The 11,484-nt window shown below is 38.8% G+C and overlaps 1 long non-coding RNA gene across 1 annotated transcript; it reads left to right on the top strand.

Annotated features, from left to right (window-relative positions):
* The first annotated feature begins 1,454 nt into the window (after nt 1-1,454).
* On the top strand, nt 1,455-11,279 carry LOC120506122. Its single transcript, XR_005628434.1, has 3 exons — nt 1,455-1,514; nt 2,017-2,136; nt 11,136-11,279. It is a non-coding gene; the product is annotated as an uncharacterized LOC120506122 (long non-coding RNA).
* Nucleotides 11,280-11,484: the final 205 nt, after the last annotated feature.

The raw sequence follows: 11,484 nt of genomic DNA, 5'->3' as shown, positions 1-11,484 counted from the left end.
TTTAATGTTTGCAGGATAAATATAATTCAGCAGGAGGCATTGATTTTAAAAAGTATAAATTCTGGTCTGTTGCAAGACTGGAAGTAAAATTTTAGTTTTATTTCTTACATTGAACCATTCCCTCTTGGTCGAGGGCTGGCACTGCTGAGTCAGAGTAGTGCTTTGAGCTACTCCCAAACTGGTGGCAGAACCTGCATGATTTAACACAGCTTGTAATCTTCAAGGGTCTTTTGTTTGCCATCTAGATATTTTGAGATATGTAGAGTTTTTTCAGTTGTTTGCACGAATAGACTTACTTTGCTTTTAAACTGAGTAATTTCCATGGAGAGAAATACTTCCAAGATGGCAAAGAGTTAATATTGCTGTAAGAGGAAACTCTGGAAGTGTCTTTTTACTGTAAATGGATGGGCAGACATTCATTATTTTGGACTTAAATCCTCCATTTGATGCAAAAACCCCTTGTCATGGGTCAGGTTTACAAGCTGCTGAAAGACTGAAAATCAGAATGATTGGAAGCAAAGCTATCAATGTGAGGAGATGTGTCAGCTCTTGCAGGGGATGGGATTGCAGATGTTCATAGGAAGAACACTAAATCCTTGTCCTGACATGAATTTTTATAAACCTTTCTACAAGCAAGAGGAAACAAATAAGGTAATACACTTGTTTCAGTATTCATCACATTTGGCTCAGCTAAAAGTAGTGATTAGATATTGTAATACATCATAGCATTAGGTTTTATGGGTGGAAAAATGACTGATATCATATGGAATATGAACTCTGAGAAATTTTCCTGCCCAACAACAGAATGACACTGGAGCCATTCATAGTCAGAATGCTTTTTCTCTGTGTTTTGTTTGTTTTAAACTGCAGTATTGATGGGGAGCACAGAAACAGCAGCAAAAGCACCCAACAGTTGGGGCTTATAGGGTTGGGATATTCAATGTTCAGATTTTAAATTCCTACTCTGAATCATAAACAACATGAGGATTTGGAGTATGCCAGGCAATTAGAATGGCAGCCTGACAGCTAGGTTGGAAAGGTTTGCTTCAAGGTGTGATTTTAATTTTTTTTTTAAATTTTTGAAGTCTTCATGGTCTCGCTGGATAGGATCCTGCTCTTTGTGAGACAAACAGTTCATATTTGTGGGTTATGTACTTGCAGCAATGTATGTGTCCATCCATAATGAATGCCTGCAGTAGGACACAAACACAAAATAACCAGGAAATATAACATTTTATTGTAAATACTGTAATGATTCCATGTCAGGGGATAGAATATAAGAAAATAAAGACAGTGCAGAAAGTGATCTCACCCCTAAGGAGTTGCAGCTGGGCCAATTACCAAAGATTAGGAACAGGCCTGACTTTAACAGGCCACAGCTGTGACCAGTGAGGAGAAGAGTGCTATAAAAGAGTGGGTTGGGTGGTTGAGAGGGAACTGGGCTCAGCTGGCTGCTCTGTGAGGGTGAAAGAGTCAGTGCTCTGAGGAGCTGCCCATGAGACAACACCAATAAGGTATGAAACTTTTGTGATAAGGAGACAACAGTATGGAACTTTTGCAATATGATGACAATAATTCCACATGCAGATAATTTTTCAAGCTCTGCATCAGACACTCTCTGGTCAGAGCATGTTTACCACAATGCCCAGTGTAGCTGTGAATCACAGTCTGAAGAGATGTACTGGAAATAGGGTTGCACTATGAGCTGTTGTCTTCCCTCTCATTTAGGGAGGTCTCTAATGATTGGATCTTCTGGACAACCATAAAACTCTGTTTTGCTGCCATGAAATGTTAAGCATAGTTGTTGCTGCCATGAGCTTTTAGTTAGGCTGGGAAACTGCTCCAGGAGCAGTCTGAGACTGGGATGTAGGAGTAGGAAAGAGCAGTACTGGAGCAGCAATAAGGGAAAAAATCCAGCATGCAGGAGCAGTTCTTCTGTTTATAGTGGAGGGATTATAGCAAGCAAGGCATAGGTGCTGCATGAGTGGAGATCAATATGAATTCCATCCCTTACAGGCACATCGATCTCGGGCACGCACATCACTCGTAATCTCCTGCTGTAACTGGCAAACCAAAGTGTAAAAAACGAGGCTGGCAGGGCTGAGCTAGGAGATTAAAGAAGAAAAATGTTAAGAGGTATGCATTTTTGGTTCTTGAGATGTGAAAAGCACAAGGTCATCTGCTGTTGTGACTAGGTTGACTATAAAGTCTAAGTGACTCATTGATTTCATACACCTAGCCCATAAAATATTTTGGTTTATATGATATAATCTTCCTTTCCATTAACCTGAACCGAGTCACTTTGTAAGCAGCTTGAGTTTAGCATATCAGTCAAAGATTGATTGTGCCTGGGAAGTGTGTCTAGGTTTGGGAGGACACTGTTTATGGGTTTTTCAGAGTTTTTAGAGTTGAGTAAAAAAAATTGTAGAAATATCTGTGAATTGGTAAGTAGCTTTCTCTGTTGTTTGGGGGTTTTTTTGCTTTGTTTTTTTGAAAGCAACATTCAGTAAAGAGCAAAGGTCTGACATCCCTTTTAGTCTTTCCACTTCAAAGAAGTCAGTAATACCAGCAGGAAGAATTGACCTTGTTTATATCAATACCATTCTATGAATAAAACTAAATGGCATCTTTGATCTTTGAGTTGGTTGTGACTAATTGTGCAGTCTGCATGGATGAATATAGGCAGGCAAGTCCTTGTGAAGCAAACACAAGCACTTAATCTTTGGTGGAGAGTAAGGAGATTTATTATAGAATGCAAACCCCTTTCTTTTAAAGAGCAAGCAAATCTTGCTCCAAAAATAACATTTCAAGACAAACCCCGGATATGTTCACTGACCATGTTAAGAGTGTGTAGGTAAAAACTAGAGGTGTGCTATTGGGTGGAGGTTCTAGTGCAGGACCTGAGCAGCCTGATTTATTTGTGTGTGTTGTCCCCACTTCACACAAAAGAGTCAGATAATGGGGTTATGCCAGTATGAGATTAAAAAGGGTGTGTCAAAGATGTATGCAATGACTGACACATGGAAGGAGTTCAGGAAATCACTTTGAATAAGAAGTTTAGTGATATTTCATATTGACATGAGGTCAGGTACAAGTTCCCCATTAAGCAGCATGAGCATAACTCTGGTTCCTTTCTCTCCCTCTGTATTTCCTCGGTGATATCTGTACTGTTTCTGCAAAGGTTGTATTTCTGTGCCTCCTGGGAGGCAGGGCACAGGTGAAGTAGGCAGTGGGGACCAGGCTGATCTGCTCCTCTAGGTGTGCCCATGCACACCTGTTGAGCTATTCCTGTGTTTGTGTTCTAAATTGTCCAAGAAAGGGCCTTTATGATTGATTGTAGCTCTCTCTGCACTGGCTGCCATCCTGAGCATGCAGTCTGGCACCTTTTCAGGATTTCTGCCTGGCCCATGGCTGTAGGAGCCCTAAGCCTTGAGTTTTATACAAACTGCTGCTCTTTCACAGGCTTTGAAAGCTCCATGTGAGTGATTCACTGAAAAAGGCTGTTTAGTGATTCTGCCAAGTGCAAAAGGGAAGCTGAGAAAACAGAGAAAAATGAGAGATGTCAGCAAATATAACTCTCCCCTCACTTGTGCAATGTTTTTTTTCTCTGACTCTGTGGAGATGAAGATGTCTTTTGTTCCTGTCTCAGCATTTATTCCCAAGCCAGTGCCTAAGGAGATTACTGAAGCCACTCCAGAGTGCCAGTTTATCCACAGTGCTTGTGTACCTTAACTCTCTCAATCCAGAGCTCACAGTATTTGTATTTATTTGTTTACCTTTGTAAAACAGCATTTAAACGTAATTGTTTATGTACTTAGGTTAAGACTCTGATTTTTGTTGCTGCTGTACAGATCTCATTGTACTGTCACTGCTCATGTTGCACCATGACACGTTTTTGGTAACTAATGTTCAGCATTGAGATTGTGTTAACTTCTGGGGATGGGGAGAAGGACAATTAGTTTTAATACATAGGGCTATTTGGGATTGAAATCTTCAAGTCTGACACAGATGGCAAGAGACTGTCAGTGTGTTTTACTACAAATTAATCTTTCCAAGCTATGCTGAAATGCGATATTTTTAAATGAACTTTTAAATGCATTGTAATCTGCTGTTCTGTGGGAGCCTTAGACAAGTATCTCATCACCTGAAAATTGTATGAGTGGGGCATCAGAGACATGGCATTACCCTTGCTTTGATTTATCATGATTAAGGACATAGCTAAATTAATTTGGAGTGCTTTCCTGCATGCATGGCGGTACAAAATACAGAGAGGTTAAAATGGATGGGTGAAACTAATACTTCGCTTTTGTATCAAGCCCTCCACACAATCTATTGATTAATGAGTAAGGTACTACATGCAAAACAAAATTTATTCAAAGCATGACTCATTTTGCAGTGAAAGAATTGCTTGGAAAATTCATAGGGGGCGTTTTTGTGGGACATTATTTCATCTGAAAGAGCTGCTTCAGAAGTGCCTTGGCCCTTGGCCATCACACCACAACTGCTTCTGGCCAGAGCAGTGCTTCCTAGAATGTATGAAAATGTTAGCCTGGCACACTTACACACAACTAAAGCAAATTCCCATCTGTGAAACAACATGCCACCTCACCTGAGAAAAGATGAGTCTGATTTTGAATAGCTAGAATTTTTGAATTCTTTCTGTAGAGGCAGTTGCAGTAGGAAGGATGATTAACCAAATATACATAGTTTTGGAAGAAGCTTTTTTTTTTCTTTCTTGTTGACAACCCTGTGATCAGAGTGATGCCATCCATGCAAAAGGAAGTGTTTCCTAATTGGCTTATAGGTAACTGGAGGAGAAAACAATTAAACACAGACAGGTATAATAACAGCCATCCATCAAAATAAATGATTCTGTAAGTCTGAGAGCTCTGGGTGTCCTGTTAGTTCCTTCTCTGAATTTAAACAAGGGCCACTGAGGCCAGCTCTCTGCAGGCAGAGACTACTCCTGACATTTCTCAGCAGGATGACAGTGAGCTCCAGGCTTCCCCTCACTTACTGTGAGCAGAGAAGAGCCCAGGGGGCCTTTTTTTGGAATCCCTACTTGAAGATACCAGTTTGAGCTGTTATTTTATTATTTAGTTGTTGCACAGAGAATAATTTACGTAATTTGGATGGCTGAGGTTGTGCAGTGGGAAGCTAGAGGTTGAGCCCATAGGAAAGCTGCTGTGAGTGTGGGGTGGCCTCAGTCCCAGTTCAGGTGGGTGCCAGTGGCTCCTGGATGCCTGGGCAGGAAATTTCAGCCCTTGAAAACTTCCATAGTGACCCTTGGGAGTTGCTATGACCCATTGCCTCCTTCAGCCCCCTCAAGAATAGGGCTGAAGGAGGCAGTGGGTCATAGTGACCCCCAAAAGCAGCACAGGGCAATGCTGTGGTGTGCTGCAGCAGAAAACAGAGGGAGGCAGACGAGATGGGGCTGATGGAGCAGCATGGGGGCGAGGAAGGGACAGAGGAGAGAGCCTGGGATGTGGCAGGGACTTCACCTGGGTAAGGGAACAAATCCTGCCTTTGGAGCAAATCTGACCCCTGTGCCTCTCTGAAGTGATTGGTGCAAGGACAGGAATCTTGCTGGTTGCTAGCAGCAATTCCTAGTTCATGAAATATGTGCTTCTCACTGCGAAGTTAATTTATTAGAATGCAGCAAAATAAGCTCAATTACTCAAAAACTGAGCAATGAGATTTGCTTGTTGGTTTGCTTTTGTATTTGTCAGTAAAATTAAAACATCTTTCAGAACTAGACAGAATCAAAGTATATTAACTTAATTGGCATGTTATGTAGATTAATAAAGTTTAATGCTTGAAGGTTGTGAGTATACTTAGAGTTTATTATGACTGTTAATCAGAATTAAATGCTCTGAGGAAATTTCAAAGCCATAAGGACTTTTCTACTCATATAAGCCCTTTGGTATTAACTTACTGCCGATACATCAGCTTGTCATAAAAATGTAAATGAGGAGTGTATGGGTACTGCAATATCCTTTTAGCATGAATTTCTTATATGCTTTTTCTGGGAGAGTCTGATTTGCACACAGAATCTGCCAGCAGTAGAATGCTTGCATGGTTATTTGGTGCTGTTTTCTGAGATCCTGAAGTTGTCCCTGGGTGTCCCAGAGCACAGAGAACAGGTCCTTGGATTGTGCTTTGGTTTATTTTCGTTCTTAATTCACACCATATTTTTTAGAAGATTCAGATAAACTGTGACTGTTTTGAATTTGGCACAGGTACAAGTTGTGTCTTGATGGTTAAAAGTGGAGTTCAGTTATGGGATGAGAAATATTAAAACTTTCGGGGCCATAGGGAAGACGTTTTTGTTTTAAAATCTGCTACATGGAGTATCAGGTTTTGTGGCATTGAGTAGTGCAGGATAAAGGAAATATTTTGCTTTGCTCTTTGAATACCTTGTTAGAAACTCATATTAAGGGCACAGGAGTCAACAGCAGTTTTAGAATTTTGATTATAAATATTTCAAAATATCCAACCTTTTTCAATTCCTTCTTTAATCTTCTAGCTTATAAATTCAAGATTAACTTTGTGACTAATTCTACAAACCTTGGTGGAATTTTGCCCAAGGATAAATTATCTCAGGATGTTGAATTACATAATTTCTAAACAGAGGTGCTTTCTTAGCAAACCTATAAACTCTTTTAACTCCGTTAAAAGCAGTACAGAAGTAAGGGATCCTTGTTGTTTTGTGCTGAAAATGCAAAAGTAATCTCTAGAGTTCCTCATCCCTTGCCAGTTTTGTTCCTATTGTGTGTACAGTAAATTTCATAAAATATTAACCTATAGTAAATATTTAATACATAATTTATTTGCATTATATAAGTTCACTCACCAATATATGAAGTGCTGAATAGATTGTTATATAAATATTTTAAAGTGACAAATATATAAATATTTAAATGGTCAATATAAATATTTTAAATGTAGGAACAAGGACCACATTCTCCCTTTTTTCCCTTAGAGTTGAGTAGGTGTAATTGCTGACAGCACTTTACTCTGCAATTTTAAAGTAAAAGCCTTAGACAAAGAAATGTGTGTTTTCATTTATGTCAGTAAACTTTGGACTAGGTCAGTAAATTAAATATAGTGAATTTCAGTATTTCATAAGGACAAAAATTTTATTATGATTTTATGCATTGAATAGAATTTGAGGAATATTACAAAGAAACAGGGCAAGTATTAGCTTAAATTGAAAATGAGAATGATTATAAATGTATTGGTTTTAGCTGGTTTCATAAAATTGTAAGGCTAATACAAATGAGAAGACTTGGGTGAGAGAATCAGTTTTTGACTAATAGGAAATGAGAAGAAAGTTCTTTGAAAGTTATTTTTTTAACATCTTTTAGCATAAGAACAGGAAAAATTGATGTCCAGATTAATCTTCCAGCTTTTGTTTTTCTATACAAATATCCCTGCAAGCTATTGGGGAAGATGAGTAACATTATAAAATTTACAAAGAGATATTAAATGCTGTATTTGCCAAACTAATTTAAAAATTAATACATGTAAAGGGATAGTACACTTAGGAAGAAATGGTATGAATTTCCTTTGGTCAGCCTGATGCTGTTTGATGCTTTGTGTGCCTACATGGAACTTGTCCCAACAAGGAGAAGCCCAGCAGACATCCTGGGACACCCAAGAGTGTGAACATTTTAGCAGTTGCACCTAAAATACTCATATTATGTACAGAGGAGGAAGTGATTCATGCATTTGTGAATGAGACAGGACAGCCCATCCATCATTTCCTGGAGGAAACAACAAATTCACTTTAGAGAACTTGAGAAACTTGCTGAACGATATAGTTGTTTATAACCATTGGTGGTGATTGTATTATTTTTCTTTCCTTTTTATTCCCCATTTTAATGAAAGTTTCTTTTTCAAATAGTGTGACACAGAAAGAATCATTATTTGTTTGGGGCTAATTAAAGCCACAATTATATAAGCTGTCAAACAGTTGAAAATTAGGAAGTTTCTGCTTGACTTCTTTAAAGATATCTCTTATTAACAAGTCTAAATTCCTGTGCACTGTCCAAGAACAAAACCAATCAGCTCTGAATAACTTATTATTTCTATATTAATTAAGCTTAATCATCCTGCTAAAAAAACCCACACAGATGCTAAAGTTTATCGTCAGATCAGCCGACATTTGTTGCCTCTTGTGGCATGAAAAACTTATTAAATACATGATGCTGAGCTGTGCTTTCTTTTGTTTAAGCAGAAGCAAAACCACAGACAAAGTCAAACTTTCTTACTTGGAACTGCACTAGACAGCTTTTGTGAACATCCCAACATTTGCAGAAAGAAAACTTTGTGTGAGAATTTATTGCAAAATAGGAATGGCCTGTTTAGAGAAGATGATTCTGTCAAAGCTGTGCTGGTGCTTTCTGGGTGCAAATGAGAGGTGAAGTGTTTTGGGGGCAGCATTGCTGAGGGGATGGGGAGAGGCTGTGCAGCCAGAGAGTCTCAGAGATCTGCCAGGAGGGCAGGCTGCACTGCCAGCTGCAGGCAAGGTTTGGTGCCTTCCTTGGTGCTGAAGAGATCAGGTGAGCTTCCTTCAGGTCAGGCTAAGCACACGTGGAGTTGTGTGTTGGAACATCTGAGCAGTTGAGCTGCATCCCCTGCAGAGTGCTGCGTGCTGGTGGATTGCACAAGGGAGGAACCAGATGCCCAAATCTCTTCACAGCTCCTCAGAACTGACAGCTGTCAGGGTCTGAGCAGCCCAATCCCAGCCTGATTGGCTCAGGACCAAGACAGGTGCACCTAAAGGTAATAAAGAGCTGGTTTGAAGCACTCATGATGTGGGTGCACAAAGGCACATGGACCAGTATTGTATTTGTATTCTATTGTATTTGTGGGGTGCCCCAATGAAGGCAGGAATAATGAATCTGTCTCCATGTTCTCAGAAGGTTAATTTGATTTTATGATACTATATTATATTAAAGAATACTCAACTACACTAAAGAATACAAAAAGGATACTTACAGAAGGCTGAAAAGATAATAATGAACACTCATAACTCTTTTGAGAGTCCAACACAGCTTGGCACTGGTTGGCTATTGAGTCAAAACAATTTGCAGCAGAAACCAATGAAACAATCTCCAATCACATTCCACATGTGAGCAAAACAGAGGAGAAGCAAATGAGAATTTTTTTCTGTTTTCTCTAAGGCTTCTCAGCTTCCCAGGAGAAAAATCCTGGGCAAAGGGATTTTTCAGAAAATATGAATGTGACAGACCAGATATGAATGTTATTGTTTTGCAGCTTAATGTGGACACTTTATGATGGACTGAAGAAGTTAGAAGGATTTTTTTTTTTTAAATATTGCAGAGTAGAATTAGAAAGGGAGAATAGTTAATTTTACCCCCTGAAATGCAGCATGATTGGGTCAAGCTGAATCTGACTTACTGCACAAATTAACACTCTTCTGTTTGCAAATAGTAGACAAGTCATGTTCCAAATGCTTGAATATGAATCAGTGGAAATGACCTGCTCACTAGTAAAAAACAATGGTTCATAATAGTTCATTGCAGGCATTCAGAAATTAAAGAATGATTACTTAATTTTGGTAAATACATTCCCAGATGCCTTAGTTTTCTCTCTTGTGTCATGTAAGAGTTACATGATAATATCACAGTAACAACTTCAGGAGCTCCTTTAGAAACATAAATTTATAGTGGATGGGAATTTTGAGTGAAGTTTACACATTAACAATGTATTATGCAGTGTTGGCTTGAATTTGCTGGCTCTATTATGTGTGAACTCTTTTCAATCAAAGGCATGATAGAAATACCTTTATCTTCCTAGACCCTGTACTTTTTAGTTGATAGAGTTTGATTATGCAGATGTTAATTCTATAGTAAAGTTGACTGGGCTGGCACAGGTTGTTACTCCATCATGCAGGAAAGTAAAGAATATAATCTACTTGTTGAGGAGTAAGGGAAGTAAGATAAGGAAGGTAATAGATGTTGATGTAGTTCTTCAGATCTGGAGAGATGCCTTTAATTATAGCTTGCTTGATTGGACTTTGTCAAAGCTGATTACATTTTTCCTCATGAGTATTAGTGTTCATTTGAAGTTAAATGGACTGCACCTTCACATTTTGAACATACCCCAATGGTAGCAGATCCCACAAAGGAAAAATAATAGGTCTCAACTCAGAGAGGTGGTGCCAAGTACAGGTGGTGCAGTAGCCTTCCTGGGGATTATGCAGCTGCTTAAACTTTAAAACATGCCTTAATATAAAATTGACCTCACATACAACTAGGCTTCAAATTAGTCTGAGAGTGAATCAGTGGAAAAAAACTGCTTTCCTTAGCCAGGGAAGTATTTCAAGTTCAAATAGATGTAGTTTCAAAAGAGCTGATAAGTATTTCTTGGGTTATTATTAAAATTACCAAGATCTGTCTTTTTATTGAAGATGCACTTTTAAAATCCAGATTCCACACATGGTTTAATCACTTAGCATAATGGTAAAGTGGGTACTCACAGGCATGTGTTACAAGGACATACTCATATTTGGGAACGTTTGTGAGATCTTGTTTGTTTTGGTAGAGATGGAGTTTAGTAATGTTTAGATTCCTACAAGATAAACAAAAACACTTTCCTTGTCCTCTAGTGAAAGACCAGATAGTTGAGCAGCACGAAATACAAATGAAATCTGTAACTTATAAATACTTTAAATGAAAAAAGAAATAAAATTGAAAAAAGTAAAGTAGAAATGAGTCTCTTTGCTGCAGTGGAGCTCCCTGTTTTTTAGCCAGTGCAAATGTCTGTCAAATAACACACCCCAGTCAAATTACTGTCATTGTTAGATTGCTTCTCTACAGAGGCTTATGCTCTTAGGTTTGAGTTATCATTTAGAAAAAATGGTATTTCAGAAGACCAATTTTTGCCAAGTGCTTCAGGGTCCTTTGAGAGCAGGTCCTTGTTGTACAAAAGTACTGTAGGTATGTACTTTAGGGAGAGGTGTTGTGATGTTGATAGTAAGGCAATAAAAACTACTTGAGGGAATCAAGGCACAGAAAAATTAAGCTCTCTTGGAAACAGCTAGTTGAGATAACTTCAGATTTCTCCTTAGCCCCTTCCTACATAAACTGGTTATTCTTGCACTTCAGGGACAACTAAGAACAAATCTTTGCAGCAAAATGAAAAGATGGAGAGAGCACTGCCTGTAGCCAGCCCTACAACCATGGGGCTTCAGCCAAGCAGAGCAGAGGAGTGTTCCAGTGCTGCAGAGAGGTCTCTGGACTTCTCACAGATCATGGGGCTCTGCCAGCACTTCTGAAGTGGAAGCAATTTGTAAACACAGTGTACAAGGGAGAGCAGCAAGCCTTTGTTTGTAAATCTATGTAGCATTGTGTTGAATTTCTATGTTATGTACTTGGCTTAAAGGGAAGGAGTGAAGTACATTTTAAAAAAAATATTTCTCTCATAAGGAAATAAGACAAAGTATTCTATCCACAA

This window comes from Passer montanus, unplaced genomic scaffold, assembly GCF_014805655.1.
Source record: "Passer montanus isolate IOZ18808 unplaced genomic scaffold, ASM1480565v1 scaffold38, whole genome shotgun sequence".
Classification (NCBI taxonomy): domain Eukaryota; kingdom Metazoa; phylum Chordata; class Aves; order Passeriformes; family Passeridae; genus Passer; species Passer montanus.
Note: the sequence above shows the minus strand (reverse complement) of the source record. Positions and strands in the feature narration are given on the sequence as shown.